The sequence below is a fragment of the Accipiter gentilis genome, chromosome 16 (assembly GCF_929443795.1).
Source record: "Accipiter gentilis chromosome 16, bAccGen1.1, whole genome shotgun sequence".
Classification (NCBI taxonomy): domain Eukaryota; kingdom Metazoa; phylum Chordata; class Aves; order Accipitriformes; family Accipitridae; genus Astur; species Astur gentilis.
The window spans coordinates 15,641,147-15,658,570 of record NC_064895.1 but is presented as its reverse complement, the minus strand read 5'-3'; positions in this window follow the sequence as shown (position 1 = coordinate 15,658,570).

Genomic DNA, 17,424 nt, shown 5'->3' with positions numbered 1-17,424 from the left:
TATGCCAAGGACTGTTCTTGTTCTGGATTTAAAGTACAGTCATCCTTTGAATGCTTGTGATAACAATTTCTTCAGGCAAAATTTGAGCTGTTTGAAACAATGATAATATTTAAAAATATATTTGGCAAAAGATCTTTCCAGACTTGCTTGCTGTCAGAGCTGACTTAATCTTACTGTTGTGGACTGATTCGTTCTCAGAAATATATTGTTACTCATAAAGTTAATGATCAAGATTGTGTTGAAATCCTAGAAACAATTTGAGGCACAGAATTAAATCCTGCACATTCAGTCACAGGACAAGAAATTCTCTTCATTTACTTGCATCAAGCCTGGGCAATTAATCAGCAAATAAGGTTCTTTACTGCAGCCTTTTCGCTTATCTAAGCAGTTCACTCTCCTGGTTTAGGCTGAGGACTTGTAAAAAACTCTCACTGGTACCTTTAAGTCAGGTATGTTAAAGCAGGAACATTGTCATTTATTTCAGTTTTGTACCTGCTGTCTTTCTTTACATCTTCTGTAAGGACATGCATATCTATCTCACACTATCTGAGGAACTGGCTTCATTTTTATGATTTCTACATCTGGAATGCTAATATAGTTAATAGATGCGATCGGCTTTGCAAAATCATGAAAATAGTACTTTATTTCAGTTTCATGTTCAAAATTCTATGAGAGGGAGAAGTGACCCTGGTAACACAGTAGTAAATCCTTCCCTCAAAATATTCTTGGTGTTGAAATGAGTGTAGTCTCTCCAGAAGTGTTATAGCACTACAATCCCTGAACATAATAATGAATATTATTTTAGAAATGCAAATAAACAGCATTTCATGTCCATCAGTCTAAAAATAATTATTTGGAAAACTAAACTAAGGTTTGCTGTGACAAAGAGTATATCAGCCAATTTGGATTTGGAAAACAAGGTATTTAATGGAGGACCTACACTCTGTGGATTGAAAGGAAGTATTTCCTTTTTCTGATTTTTGCTGTTGTGTTGAAAGCTGAGCAAAAATTAGAGTTTTACCCTGATGGAAAGTTTCAGTAATCTAGTATTAATATTTGAACAAGGACTCTGAAATATAGAGTCTCAGAGTATAAAATGCACAAAAGTTTTTGCAAATGAAACACCTGTCTTAAAGTGGGGTTATTATGGCTATGTAATCTGGCCAGAAAGTATGTATTCGATGTATTTGAATGGCTCTCAGAAGGCAATGATCCATGATAAGGAAATCTAATTCAGTGTTGAACTGAGAAAGTTGAAACAATTTTAGTTAGGCCAGTATTAAAATACTGTAAATGAATGTGTAATCAACTCTGCCTGCTCTATGTATTGTTGTCTAGATCCTGCCCTTACAAAAAAGCCAGTGAGGGTCAACTCCGTGTCCATGTATTTCTGTTCATAATTTGAAAAACCTAGAAGCACTTGCACATACATACAAGAACTCTTTTTAAAAATTATGTTTCAGAGTTATTTTGAGAAAATGGCTGTATTCAAGAATTAGCATGCTGTGAAAATCATTTATCCCTGTTCCATATATTTGGCAGAGGTGTTTCTTAAAACAAGTATTTTGCATAAGTCTATGGAAATAATTTATTTCAGTGAAATTACTGGAATCCATTTCATTAGGTCTACCATGTTCTGGGGTAGAAAGCTTTAGCGCTGGCAGCCTGTATGCTTTACATATTCCGTTATGCAAATCTGAGAATTCATCAGAGACTTTGTCTCATTCCTGCTACCCTCGTTACAGTTTACTGTACAGTTTATCTACTGCAGACAAATACACATACCACGAACAGTCTCTCAAACCTACCAGCTTCTGCCCACAAAAGTAACATTAGCTTGTTTTACTATTATTTGCACGTCAGCGGTATTGTGTTCAGCATATCATGCGCAAAGAGAATTCCCATCCCAGTGAATTTAGAGTCTGAAAAGTATCAGGCCTGATGCTCACTTCACACAAAGCAACATAATCCCATTCAAGCCAGTGAACTCTATTACACAAGCAAAGGGTCTTGCTCATTGTTTCAAACAGGTGGAATTTTTTTTTAGAAAGCAAGACTAGAAACAGGCAAACAGACAGTGCTTTGTATTAAGCTCTGCCATGGTACAAGAAGAGACAAAGCTCTGGTCAGAAAATACAGAAAATAATTCTATTTAATAGAATAAAAACCAAAATCATACCCACACGTAGCTCAGAGTCATGTCAAGGTACATGTCTGCTTCTGCTCTGAACTCTTCAGACACCCTGTTTTTCCCCATGCCCACCCCCACACTGCAATTTGGGCACAAAGAAAAAAGCCTCCCTGTGCAGTCATCCCGGTGATACCAGATGCCCCTCCCCTGCAGCCCTAGGTGATGGCCCAGCTCATTCACCCTGCACGTTTTGCATGTTGCTTGCATGGGGTTGGGATCATGCTTATTGCTCATCTACCTTTTTCAGGACAGATGTAATTTATCCTGTGTAATTCTGCTTCCTGTGGCAGATTCATTTTGATACAGTTTTCTCACTTTCTGTTTCATGCTGCTAACATGTCTGTGCAGACATACGCAGAGCTTAGTGCGAACATGTCTTTTGTCTGCAACATCTTTGGGATTTTTTAATTATTAGTGCTTTGCTAATTTCCCATGATCTCCCTTTTGTGTAGCATGCTTTAAATACAGCATATATATGTTACAAAACCCTTCCTCCTCCTCCTCTTCTTCCTGTATTTCTGTACTATGTTATGAGAAATCTAGGACAAATAGTGTAATAATGATACATAAAAATGAATTCAAAATTTTGCCCAAATAAAACATAAACTGATTCTTCTTAAGGTATAATTTTACTGCAAGAATGCATTATCCTCAGTTCTTTCAAAGTTACAGTACAAGTTCACATAACATGTTTTGCTTACCCAGGAGATGTTCTTGTAAAGTTCAGAATCTCACCTGAATGCAGATTCAAATGTTTCCAAAGTTTGGAAAGGAAAGATCACATTGATAGTATGGCTTTACATGTGTTTAATTTTCAGATTTTCCGCTGTCCTTTGCTAATTAGAGTTCCTTCCCTGTTTATTTTACCAGCATTTAGAATTCCCAGGTACCTTTCAGTCTGCATAGCTCAGCTACTGAAATGGATGTCCAAACCCAACGCCTGCCAACAGCAACCAACCTCACCCTCATTTCACACTGCCTGACTTACCCACCTGTCCAGTTTACATGACATTGCTAATATCAAACTCATCGTAAAGGCTAGATCCTCAATTTGTAAAAGTTGACATACCTTCATGGAAAATTTGACCTACATCTGCCAGACCCAAACTGAAAAGCTGCCAGGCTTTTTCCAACCAGCTAGCACACCGAGGAGCTACATGCAAGTCACCGTAGACTCCTGGAGCAGGAAGGTTCATCCATGAACCACAGAGTATATCCTACACTGCACTGTGTAGGTTGTATGGAAACACCTGAGTGGGATCTACATGAGATAGCAGTATAGCTATGCTAACATTATACTCCACCCAGGCTAATATGTCTCCTGTGAAACCTACGCAGAGCTGTACGGTGACTTCAATAGTTCAGCTAAGCAGATGTGTCTACGTGGCTCTGCTTGGTGCTAGGTAGAAATGCTGTGGTCCTACCTGTCATTTCAAAAATGTCAGCCTCTAAATATTCTGCCCCAGCATCACCGTAAGAGTAGGTCACTCAGGAATACAGTCCAGAGTCACTTAGGAAATCATCAGGTTGTATCATGGATCTGCTTCTTTTCCCTCCTTCACCAATCATTCAGCAGTGGTTCTATAACTGCCATTCCCCCTCTCTCATTACTTCTCCTGCGTGGTTCTTCTGCCCAATTCATGGCTGTGTCCCAAGACCACCACCTCACAGATGTGGTCTCCAGGAGAGCAGCAGCAGGGGTGTCTGGGCACGTTTTCCTTGGCTTGGGACAAGTCTCGCTTCTCACATTTGCCAGAGGTTTGCTGATTCTGTGCTTATTGCCCAAGTCAAGTGCCAAGTTTCCACATTTTTGTGGTGTTTCCATTCTTATCCTGCTAGTACTGGTCACACATGGGGCCACCGGTTTCACAGAGCCACCCAACCTTTCACAGCAATGATAACACCACAGTGGACATATAGTAGCACAGTGTCCAAAGGGTGACACTTGGACATGCTGTGGTGGGTACCAGAAGGTGGACAAGAGTTAACCACTGCCTTACCCTGTTTTCACAATGACCCACCAGGCTTCAAGCTAGGCCTGCCCTAAGGCACTGGAATTAAAAAGCAAATGAACAATTAAATTCCTACATTTAGATTGCGAGTCCAGACGTTTCGAATCCAACCGGGATCTTTCATCAATGGAATCTGAAAGAAAAAAAGAATAATGAGGAATAATACAGTTAATTGACTATGCACAGAAGTTAATGTATCCAGGCCTCAATTATGGTCCTTGAAACCCAGCTGCTCTAATGAATACCTCTCCTGTGACTCCATTGCCCTTGTGTCATCCTCACTTTTTATCTGTACTCTTTCCACCATCTCAGTTTTCAGGGTTTTTGCAGAAGGATTGAATCCTCTGCTAGTAGGATCTGTTTCGTCAGCTGGAGAGAGCTTGGAAGCAGAAAATCCCTGTGAGCTCTGAAGAAGCATGGACCACAACAAGCTCTGTTTATTCTTTTGCAGGATGCAAAGGACAGAGGCAGAGCTGTAATCTCCCTCTGCTGCCTAGGGAAAAGATCTTTTCATATGGCAGCATCCCTAGATCTGTTTGTGGTACAGGAAGACCTCTAATACCCGGTAGGACAGGAAAAGGAATTCTGTAGGACAAGAAGAGCACATTTCAGCCCCTTTGAAGCAACCTAGAGTGCAGGGGCTGCATACCAGAGCCAGGACTTTATTCCCCGGGTAGTCTTCTACTGACAGGCAGCACAGGAGTCTCAACAGCATGACTGCACTTTCAGAGTCAGAGCCCCAAAGCTGAGGTGGCACACAATTACTGTGACAACCTATTTCTGTATACGTAGAAGTAGGAGTGAATGGTGACTTCATGTTTAAAGAAGACACCGTTACAAGACACATTGAAATAAATTAATACCTAATAAAAAGGGGAAGCTGCCAGTGTTGCTGGAGATGATGGGATTCATCTTTCAATTAAAAGGAAAAGTTATTGAAGAGAAATTCTGTACTGTATTTTATACTATTTTTTATTCCATAGTGAAATTTTGTACTGAAAGGACTAATTCTACAGTATTGATAAATATGATGATATGAAAAATCATTTGAAAGATATCCCTTTGGTGTTTAGAAAAATTAACATTCAAACATGGCCAGGTTTGCTGGTGGTGTGTGTTCTGAAAACATTCATATTCCCTTATATTCAACTCTTAAAATTTTTCAAGCACAAATACTCACCAGAAAAAAACCAAACTCATTGTACTCTTTATCATTCTCAAGATATATGACACCCAGAATACTTTGTGGAGTCTTACTGAGCAAATAGAAAAGACATGAAATGATCCTTTTTCTGGACTTTCTCTCATTTAAATACAGCTAGTGAAAGAATAATAAATAAGGAGGAATCAGAAATAGAAAACCAAGCATTACAGAAATAAATTCACCCAGTTCTGGTAGGTGCAGTTCTTAAGGATTCCATTAATGTTCATTACACTCACTCACCCACTCTGTTATATGTATAATTAGAATAACATTTCGTGTGGGTGATGTGAAAGGTAAGTTTGGGGTGGCACCATCAGGAGAAGACTCAAGTAGAGTTCTGGCACATAGCTCTTCTCTGTTCATGATAATACCTTGCACTTGAGCATTCCATTAGGGATTGCACCACACTATTCAAATACAATTTACTGAGTCTCTCAACAACCTTATGTGCCAGGAGGTATTATTAATTCCATTTTTCAAATGAAGAAACTGAGATACACCCTAATTTAATGACTTATTCTGCATTACAAAGGAAGTCTAGCATCAGAATTAGAAACAGATCTCTTTCTATACGGCCCATTGTTTTAACAAGTCTATCCTTTCTATTCTCAGAAGCAGAATAAAAATATTGGCATTATTGCACCAATAATTACATGAACAGAAATAGTCTTGCAGGCTAAATTATTAATTGAAATACAGATGTGTGTTGTATACAAATGCTGGATTTATTATAATTATATTTTCCTGTTGCATGTGCCTGTTTGCGTTTAAGAGGGATCTTGCTGCTTTGTTGACCAAGATGGTGGCTTGAATATATCATAGCAGTTGACTGCTCAGTAATAACACTAAATATTTTAGAACATGAAATATCACAGTTTCATCCCATTTTACACAGTCTGAGGTGTGGGTCTCAGTGTATGTCTTTAGTCTTTGCTGCTTTTGTAATTCTAGGAGCAATTGCACCTCCCAAGGGAGAGGTGCCAGCCCCGTCCATGTCTTGACCATGTAAGAAAGAAACTCAGATGTGCCAGCTGGATGTAGTGTTTGGGGAACAACTGGGTTCACTCCCTGGAAAATGCCTGCTCCACAGTTTGGCTGTAGCCTCCAGATTTCCCAAAGGAAATCAGCTGTGCAAAACAAGAACCAGCTAGGGTACTAATCTGCCACCTGTGTACACTGCTGGCTCTAGAATAGCTGCTTTGAGCCTGGAAGGAGTGGCTGTGAGGGCACGCAGTATACTGGGAAGTGCCGCCTTCGTACTCCAAACATCGGGAACATGTTGGCAGAGTGTCTCAAGGGGGTTTTGTATTAATTCATCCCTTCTTCCTCTTTCCCCAGCCTTTGCAGTCTGGTCTGGAGCCCACTCAACTGAAAAACAGGTCAGATTAGTAGATTTATTTTCAAATATCTATATTCATGAAAGGACTAAACTGACCCTCCCTCCCTCACTCTCTCCTTTCCTCCCCTTCCTCCCTCCCTCCCTTCCTTCCTTCCCTCCTTCCCTCCTTCCTTCCTCTCTTTCTTTCTTTCTCCTCCTTTCTCTCTCCTTCTTTCCCTCGCTTTTATTCCCTCTTTCTCTCCCTCTCTCTTTCCTTTTCCTTCTTTCTTAAAACCAATCAAGGTTGGTTCTTAAAACCAATCTCAGAAACACAATAATAGGAACTGCCACAGAAAAACAGTACGGTTCATTAGCAGAGAAGTCAACACTGCATTGCAACAGAGTTGGTAATTGTACAATAGTGCTGCTGCCGGTGCATTCAGTTCCTCTGAAAAACAGTGATCAGAGACAGTCCTGTAAAACATTCTTTGTGTACTGGTGTAACAACCACGCGACTCTCCAGGATCTCTGCCAGCAGTTTAAAAGTACAGTTAATGTTGCAGTTAAGTATTTGATCTTTAGGGTTGTCTAATCTCTGCTCCTGCTTGCATTTGAAAAACAACCCTAAGGAGCTTTCATTCAGTCCTGCAATTAATGGAAAAGTTTAGTATTTATTGAATGATATTTGTACATTGTTTAGAGTGACTGTTATAAATCAACTGTCTGCCTTTCCTTTTCAGTAGGCTTGGAAATGCAAACTGACATGAGTAAAAATTATTTTAAAGCAGACACAATGCATCACATCTTTTCTTCAGCTGTGCCGGTTTCTGTAGTCACCCTGCTGACCTTAGAGAACAGAGCTAATGTAGGGAAAAGATGACCTTGCACTTAACTAACTAGTGAAATAGGACATAAGGGCTGTTCCTGTACAAGAAAACTAAACAGAGTCAAGGCACAGGCAGAGGCACTGGGACACTCTGATCTGTGCCCTGATGCTGGAAGAACAGCACATGGCACAACTGCAGCCCCAGCCAGCTAGCAGCTCCCAGCTTGGGAATGAGCACGCGGCATTTCCAACAGGCATCTGAATGGGGCCAACTGGTTTTGAGGGTTGAAGGAGCTTAAGAGCATGGAGGTGACTAGACCATGCCAGGTACATCAAAGTCGGAGGATGGGCACTGTCACTGTTCACTAGCACCAGTGTAGCCAAGAGATCCAGATCTCCTCTGGAGCTACCTGAGCTTTCTTCCTTCCAGGAGTGTGGACATATCACAAGCCCTGTTGCACAGTTCTTCTGATGTCTAACAGGAATAATATCCTCCTAAGCTGTCAAGGTAAATTCATTAATATTCATAAGAAAACTGTAACTTGCAGTGCAAAGCAAAATTTGCATTTTGACCCCTAAAGAGAGGCTTTATGACCCTATCTTGGCCAGTCTGGCAGCATTAAGCCAAGATGTACTTTTCCCAGCTAAATCTGAAGCGCTTAAGAATTAAGAGATTTCTTATAGCTGTTAGAAGATGGAATAAAACAAGAGGAGATTCAGAGATAACAGATATTATGGCATGATATCTGCAGGAGAACAGATTAGTCTATACTTCATACTCTCACTAGAGTGAAAAACATATCTTATAAAAAATATTGCAAAGAAAAATGAAAAGGTGGTAAACATAATCCATGTCTCCCTGGGAGAGATGGAGATGCAGTGAGCATGAAATGCAACAGGAAACACGTACACATTAGGAAAACTTGACAGTACCAGGAGTAGGCAAGGTCTGGTATGGCTTGCCAGAAGAGGCTGAGATCTTTCAGAGCAGGCTGCACGTGCATTTTTCAGACATGTTTTAATTATAATTGAATTTGCCTGTAGGCATAGAAATGGACCGGATGATCTCTGAGTCTCTTCCAGCCTTGTATTCTATTATTATGTGGCAAAGTCACACAGCAGGATGAGGCTGCACTTCCAGGACCTCTTTCCCAGCAATGAAATCTCACAGTGTAAAAAATTCAGAAACTAGTGGTGAAAACCCTGTTACATGAAATATTTTGAATCTGTCTAAGAAAACAGTGCAGAAACAAGTTGCAGGGAAGTGTGGCAGAGTAGCCAAGGGATGGGCTGGGTGACCTAAGAGGCTCTTCAGTCTCAAACTTCCGACTCGATCTCACGACATCACCTGACTGGTGTTTAATTCATCACACTGATGCAACAGATGTTGTAAACAAAGTTACTCATTTGTGAATTACTCAGGTAATTAAAATCTGGTTCCTACAGTAATCATGTCTCTTAATGTAGTTAAGTACACACTGTATGTGTGCTTCGTTGCTGCTAATACCAGACAGAAACATCCTATTTCTTCCCTTGAGGAGCATCTGATTTTACAAAACAATTATGAGACCCACCTCTGATGCCCAGAGATGACTTACATCTTCTCTGTGGTGTGGGTGTCTAGTGCAAAGCAGCTGATCTGTTCTTTCACAGAGACCCGGAGACAGTACCTTTGATGAGGGGATGCTGTCTCCACTACAGAGTGTCTTTTAAGCAACAAAGAGGAAGGAGGGCCACCTTCTTTTAAGATAAGATGACAATCCTAAATTCAGCAGATGACCAAATTACCTTTCTAAATGACCTAAAGAAAGAAAACCATTTCCTAGTATCTGGAATAATCAGGTTTGACTGAGAACATTAAGTTTTCCTGGAGAGGTGTAACTAGAGTCAGGTGAAGCTTGGGACATCAATAAATAATGTCAAAGAAATGTAACTACAGAGAGCTCTGTCAGAAACTGCAGTAGTGAGTCCCTAGTCAAACAGCCTGATGTCTTTACTCACCAAGCCAAAGAATTGCTGTCTACAGTTACTTTCTACAAGAAGGCTACCAAAATATAGCTGCTGGTCTGTAGGAGGCCACATGGGGGGCTACAGCACATGGACATCAGCACAGTTTAAGTACTTCGCAATATGAAAACCATAGCCAAGCTTTATCGTGTGAAGTGTAGAAGGCCCAACAAGAAACCAGTTCTGCTTTATCACCTCACTCCAACTTGGCCTGCGCCATTGCTTTCAAGTCAAAGGAGCCATTATGCTCAAGCATTTTGGTAGCTCTGGGGTCCCAAGGCATCACACGGAGAGAGAGGCACAGACAGAGGGTGGGAAGATCCCAGGCAGCTTGGAGCCTCCTCACTTGCGCAGCCCCCACGGCCCACATTGCTCCGGGGACAGCGTGGGAGCCAGGGCAGCTCCTGCAGCGCGACCACGATGTTCTCCCTGCCCCTTTGCTGCTGAAAATAGGGATAGCTGCGTTTCGCACTCTCTCAAGTTCCTAAATGATTTTAAAATGCAGACATATGCTGAATGCTTTGCAATAATCCAGCCTCTAAATTAAAAACCTGAGAATATCCTGGCATTTCTGTCCAATCTTCTTGGCTAAGTGTCAGTGGGAGAAGAGGAACTGTTGGACTGCTGCGATCTGCAGCAGAGCCCAGACATGGTGGTTTGCTGACTACATTTGAAGCGAGTTTGAGTAAAGGTAAAAATAAGGACTGGAGGCGAAACGCTACATGGCAGTTAAATTACTTAGCCAGGCACCTCGCTGAGTACGTCCCAGCATTGGGTTAATGCACAAGATGCCAGTGCTGGTCTTTGAAATACACCCGTCCAGCCTGGTGCCTTACATCAGATCTGAATCCTTTCTGCTGAGCTCTTCCCATTTCTTAACCCCACATTAGTCACTCACTAATCAGAGAATTTAATCAGAGAATTATCAGCTGTTTATCTCAAATCTTATGACACATCTATTGACGGCTGATCAAGGCGGTTTCCTCGTCTCCACCAAATCATTCGGCTCGAGGAGCATGTTTGACAGCCGCCTCCCCTGCCTGACGTGATGGCCCCACCACAACGCCTGCTGCTTGCTTTTGGCAGGTGTTTTAATGACTGCAGTTAACACCGCACCTGGGAACGTTCCCCTTAGGAACTACCCCAGGCTACCAAAAGGCGTTTCATGAGGTGATGTTTCCACATCACCCGATCATCACGCCCTCCTTCGTGGCATCGGCCTTTCCAGACCTGGAGGCCTCCCGGCCCGCCCTCTCCTTCCCAGGGCAGCTTCCCCATCGGGCCTGGAAATGGGGGCTGCCAGCTGCGGCTCTCCTCCCCACCACTGAGGAAGGCCATGCAAGCCTTTCACCAGAGGAGGGTTAAAATGACTGCCTCCTCCTCACGGTTAGGGGCAGAAAGCTGGCAGGTAGTGGAGCTGCACCGTACGTGCCCTTGCACGTTGGGCTTAGCCCTGTGGGAAGCTTTGAGCCATCCGGACCCTCGCTGTTAAGTACAAGGCAGAGGAGTTCAGAGCTAGATCCAGCAGAATATGGGATTTGCACCCGTGAAGAATCGGGAGACTTTGGGGGTTTCATGGTAAATAGAGAACAGACCAAGCTGATGCCCGCCACGTTGACATTCATTCTGAGACACCAGATATGTGCTTCGTTATGTACACAGAGGACCCTCAGGAGGAAAAAAAGGCAGGAGCTATTGAGAAGCTCTTGGCTTAGCTCAGACATATTCTGGTCAAACAGGTATGGCAGCGGAGCCAAACCCGGAGCAGTCTTGTTTACAGGCTTGAGAAACTGGGTTTGTGACACACGCTAGATCCTCAGGCTCTGCAGCGCGCAGAAGTACACAGGAATAAAAACTGCTATAACTGCTGTGCTGCTGCCTGCTCTTTCGATAACACTGGGCACAGTTTGTGTGTTTTCACTTGCTAGTAAATTTTGCCATAGGTCACATACAAATGCCTTATAGAAGCTTGAGGGGAGCTTTTCGAACGGACCATTTCCCTGATCCCATTTGTTTTCTGTGTAAATCTGGGCACAAGTTTCAGGGGTGGGGATAGGGTTAGGAAGATGACAGGCATAAAACTGGGTGCTGTACACTGCAAAGCTGTACGAGCCTTTCGTGTTTTGAATTGAACCCTTTGTCCATTTGTCTAATGCAGCTGCCTCTATAGTCTGGCATAAAGGTAGCGGCAGCAGGTGGGGGGTAATGGTCACATCTGGGGCTGACCTTTACAAATCAGCTGGGCTTTATATTCTGTTTACTCACTGTGTTTGCTTGTAGACTTTTACTCAGAGGTATTCCCTGTCGGTATCATAGCTGCAGGTGATGCTTCCCATTCCCCTGCCCATTGATTTGTGGTAAGCCTCCCATTAGAATGCAATTTATTCAGAGCAGGTTAAATTTTGCCATATAGGGAAGTTGCTTCAAGTCAGAACTGATATCTAAGTACTCATGTATAAGCTACCATCCAGAGTCAGCCAAGTGTACCAACAGAGTAATGTGCACATCAAGTTTTAAGATACGGCTTCATGACAGGTTTGAAAGAGTGCTAACAAGCCTGCATTAAAGTGCAAGTAAATTAAAATATACTTGGGATTTTTTCTACTTTGCCCATCTAGGAAAGAAAAATACAGATAGGTTTGCTATGATTCTTTCTAACCTTTCATGCAGACAAATCTTGCAGCCTCGCATGCACATTACTAACTGCAGAAAAAATGTACCATTCTCTTATATGTAGTCTTCATAGTTTTTTAAAGGGATTTGCTAGCCAGGGCTTTTAGGAAGTAAGTTTAGGTCATTTTGTGGAACATACGTATGTTTGTAATATGGAGAGGACAGACCTTGTGTCCTAAGATCAGATTTCTGGAGTGGAAACAACAGGAGAAGAAAAACAATCCTACAACTGAGGGGTGGGTCAGGAAGTTTGGAAACTTCCATTGTGGCTGGCACTGTTGCAGGCTTTCTGTGCTCTGCTGCACAACCCAGCTAACCTCACTCTGCTTCTGTTTTTTAAATATAAAATAGAGGAAAAAGTATCAACCTCAGACTACTTACTGTTAGGAAACTGAATTTCTCAATGTTCACAAAGGTTCTGAGTTCCTTGGGTGAGTACACAGGGCTCACATGTAGTAAAGACTACGTGTATGTAAAAGTAAACACAAATTTGTAAATAGACTTTGGAAGCAGTTCCCTGCTGGATTTTATCCAGGAGTTCAGAAAATAAAGAGGAGGGGAAAGTTAAGTGTGCCTTTCATTGCACATGATTTGTTTTTCTCACTAACGCTACATGCTGTTCTGGACTACTTCTAGGAAGAAGGAGGCAGTCATAAAAACCAATCAAAATACGCTACAACTTTGCTGACTAGTAGATAAACAGCACGTGCAGAACAACAGGAAGCTTTTGACTCAAATTCTTGGGCAGAAGCATCACAGAATGCAATGGGGCAGGAGCTTATTATTCCTGCAGTGCAAGTTTAGTATTTGTTCATATAGAAAGCTTTAAAGTCTTTAGAAATACTGTAAAACATGTTAATAATCCCTTGGGTTTAACTGGGCTTTAATTAATATTAAAATAATTGGATTGGCTTTGAAATTCTTCCACCATGTAACAATATCACACTTTTAGAGGTTCCGTGCCTTTCCTCCTACTTCCCTTAGAATTTTGCCTAAGCTAGGCTCAGTGGCCTGGCATATATTGCTCTCTTTTGTTATATGTCACACAGGTTTTCTCCAGGCAGTGCAATGTTATGGGTGAAGCTTTACAGATCCCCGGCTGTAAAGAATGCAGTTTATGTCACCAGCAGATGCTCCACACAGGGCTGGCTGACCCAGAAGAATAGAGCAACAGGTCCTAACATTAACTACAAGTGTTTATTTTACCCTCCTGAAGATGCCATTGCTGCTAGGCTGGTGGTAAAGCACTGCCAGATTGAAACAGCAACAACCAGCTGCCCTCAGGAATGCTTTGAGACTCTGTTTTTTGGATTTGTAGTTTAAGAACAATTTAGACAGAAGGGTCTCAAGACCTGTGCCACAAATCTCCCCCAGCATCCAGCGACATGGCTGAGGACATCAGAGATCCACCTCTGTCAGTAGAGGATCCTGACTGGTGTTTCTGCTACCTACACAGTGCTGGTTTTCCCCAGAAGCTAAATCAAGGGAACATTCAAAGCTCAATTTTGTGAATCATTTATTGAGTACGTCAGACTTTAAAGATACTCCTGCATTCAGATGGATGAAAGATTATTAACTACTCTGTGAAAAAGTAATACCTCCTGATACTCCCGACTGGCAGGGTCCATTTTTAAATTAACTTCAGGAAGTTAATTCAGGAAGATTAGGAAATCAGCAAAAAGTGAGATAGTGACAAGAGAAAATCTGTTCACTGTAGCAGGCTCCAGCATATTTACTTGTTTCCTCTTCATTATGCAATGTCCTTAATGTAATTACTCCTATGTGAAGGGATTCCTGCAGAGAGCAAGCACATAGGTCCAACTGTTGTTTTGCTTGAGGTGCCAACACAGGACTACAACTTTTCAGAGCCTTTCTCACCCAGGTCACAGTTTTCATTATATGGCATCAGTTGAGTAGAAAGATGTCTTGCCTCTGGGTTGGTGTCCTGGTTTCAGCTGGGATAGAGTTAATTTTCTTTCTAGTAGCTGGTATAGTGTTATGGTTTGCGTTCAGTATGAGAAGAGTGTTGATAACACACTGATGTTTTCAGGTGTTGCTGAGTAGTGTTTAGACTAAGTCAAGGATTTTTCAGCTTCTCATGCCCACCCAGCAAGAGGGCTGGAGGAACACAAGAAGTTGGGAGGGGACACAGCCAGGACAGCTGACCCAAACTGGCCAAAGGCGTATTCCATGGCATGTGATGTCATGCCCAGTATATGAACCGGGGGGAGTTGGCGTGGGGAAGGTTGCTGCCCAGGAACTAACTGGGCATCGGTCAGCAAGTGGTAAGCAATTGCATTGTGCATCACTTGTTTTATATATTCCAATCCTTTTATTAGTATTCTCATTTTATTATTATTATTATTATCATCATTATTAGTTTCTTCCTTTCTGTTCTATTAAACTACTCTTATCTCAACCCACAAGTTTTACTTTTTTTTCCCCGATTCTCTCCCTCATCCCACTGGGTGGGAGGGAGTGAATGAGCAGCTGCGTGGTGCTTAGTTGGCAGCTGGGGTTAAACCACAACAGTTGGTTTGTTAGTGTTAGTGTTAGTGAGATAGCATTAGATTTGGAGTCTCCATGGTATACAATGCAAAGGTGTTTAATGTAAGAACCCTCCTATATTCAGCCCAGATGTACCTATCTGACTTTAAGGACAGAGACTGACTTGCCTGACTTCAAGGCAGCCTTTTTTAAGTGGGACCATATCCTGGGGCTGCCTCTCTTACCTTAGACATCCATAACAAAGATGGTTACGTCTGGATTCCCTGTCTAATCTACAGGAAGCGTAGCATTGCTAGAGCATGATCCATCTGAGCTACCTTAAGATGGCACAACATAGAGCACTCAAATACAACCTGTTTTCTGTATATGGACCACTGGCCTGTCTTGGGAAAACCATTTCCATAATCTCCTGCTATTCTTTTTCCTTTACATTTTTCACCCTTTTCCTCCACAGGATAGATTGCTTTTGTACCTTGCCTAAAGCATACTGCTTCCATCAGAGGTTGCAGCTCCATGAAACAGTCAACTTTTCTCCAGCAAAGCTCTCATGGGCAATGGAGAAGTGAAAACAAATGCAAATACATCCTGAAAATCAGAACAGAAGTCAAAAGAGCTTCATTTTTGTCACTATTAAGATATCCTAGGGTTTACAAGGGAAAAGAACATGCATTGACTCACATTTTATACTGCTGTTTGCTGGCCTTCAGCAGTGCTTAGAAGCTTTATTTGTGCCCACTTTGCCACACACTGTACAGGGACAAAATGAAAAGGTTGTGCCAGGGTCTCTCTTTTGCGCAATCCTCCCTAATTTAAGAAAGTGAAGGATTTCCAAATATTAGCATTCAAAAGTCTGGTCAGTCATTCACTGTCTGCTGCTTGTCACCAGCTTTATTACTATAATAAGGAATAAGACATCATTAATGTAGGCAGCGTAGGATGAGCTGAAAAGTTTGCTTGATGTGTACAGCAGGGTGAGGAATGTGCTGCCCAGCTGCCACGAGAAGGCCTGTGAGTGGTCAGGAGGTATGTCTGCTCCAGCACTCCCAATGTCCTGGTTTCAGGGATTCTTGTCTGGGGATTTATAAAGGCCTTTTATAAAGCAGATAATAAACCACTAGTGTTACCAAGCAAATAAGGCCACTGTTTTTCAATAGCTGCGAACTGGTACAAGCCAGTTAAAGTGAAGAACTGCCTCTCCCATGTGTAAACGTCGCACAGATGCCCAGTGAGTAGCAGCTTCCCTAACCTTAGCCAAAACCTAAGCGAGCTTACAGTTCCCTCTGTAGGCAGTGGAGAGGTAGAGACGATTTCAAGGACTGATTTACTCCAACGGGATTGTGGCTTTTGGATTGCAGAAGCAAATCCTTCTGTGTGTTTGAACGAACCCTCCCTTTCCATTGAACACAAATGCGGTAAAAAAACCTGCAGCATCATATTGTGCTCCATCCGACATGGGTGGAGACAAAATGAGTCCATGGAAAAGCAGGAGGTGGAAGCCCCAGGGAACCTGTGGGAATCCCTGGAGCAGCTGGGATTAAGGATCCTTCCCAGATGCCATGCAAGGAAGAGCCAAAGTCTGATGCCTCTGACCTTTGGCAGCCCTTCTCAGTGGAGGATGAAGGCTGCCTCCAGCTCCTGCCAAAAGCTAACGGCAAGCATTGCTGGGCTGGATGCAGCCCAGCTCTTGCATACATCTTACATGGGTGCTCAGTGGAAGGCAAACCTTTTCCCCACCAGCCAGTGCCCCCATCCCTCTGGATCTGTCATTGCTCACCCACCAACTCCGCTTCACTCTCACCATTAACCCCCCATCTCTTCCCAGCCTTTCTTCCAAACCTGGCTCTGTCACCACAGGCTATCCCACTAGTAGTCCTTTCTTACTTACAGGCTACAGGAAAAGCGCCCAGCCCATGCAAAAGCTAAATATCTGGGTCTGCAATAAGCACTGCGTTAATACTTAGTCCAGAACATTTTCATAGTGCCTCACCCATCGCAGAAACCTTGCTCTGTTACCCAGTTGCCCAGAACTGCTGAGAAAACTGAGTTGGGAAACTTGACCACTGCCTCTCCTGCCGCACTAACCTGTCACCCATTAGGCACATACTGCCTGCAGGAAATTAGACACCTGCTTCAGTCTTCTTGCAGTCATTAAGGGTTGGTGTAGTATGTCTGCCAAACCCCTATTAATAAACCACCTTTTTGTCTGTTGCAGAGTTATGCCGAGATAAAATACCGTTCCCCTTCTACCACTCGTTGTCTTTGTGTTTCACAGGTCCTAACAGAGCTTTATTTTCTGTACCATTTCCTGATCTACTGATATTTGTGCAGCGCTTACAAGAGGAGGAAGAATATAAAAATCAGTAAACTAGTTACATAAGTAAGAGTTACAGGAAACTACTTGTTCTCAGCTATACCATTAGGGCCTGCCTATCCACAACCTACCCTACCCTAGGGGGAAAAGAGAGAGAAAGTATATTAAATCTGAGCAAAATGTAAGCTCTGTGGCACAGTTTATATCTAAATGTGTTGCTGCAGAAATGTTCTGTGGCCATCTTCATGGGCTCCTACTTTACAAGTCTAACACAGCTGCTGGAGGGAAGCAGAAGGGAGAGGTGAAATGAAAAATAAAGCAAACTTCCTTCTTCCGTCATTTAAACTCCTTTCACTTAATGTTACTTTTTACAT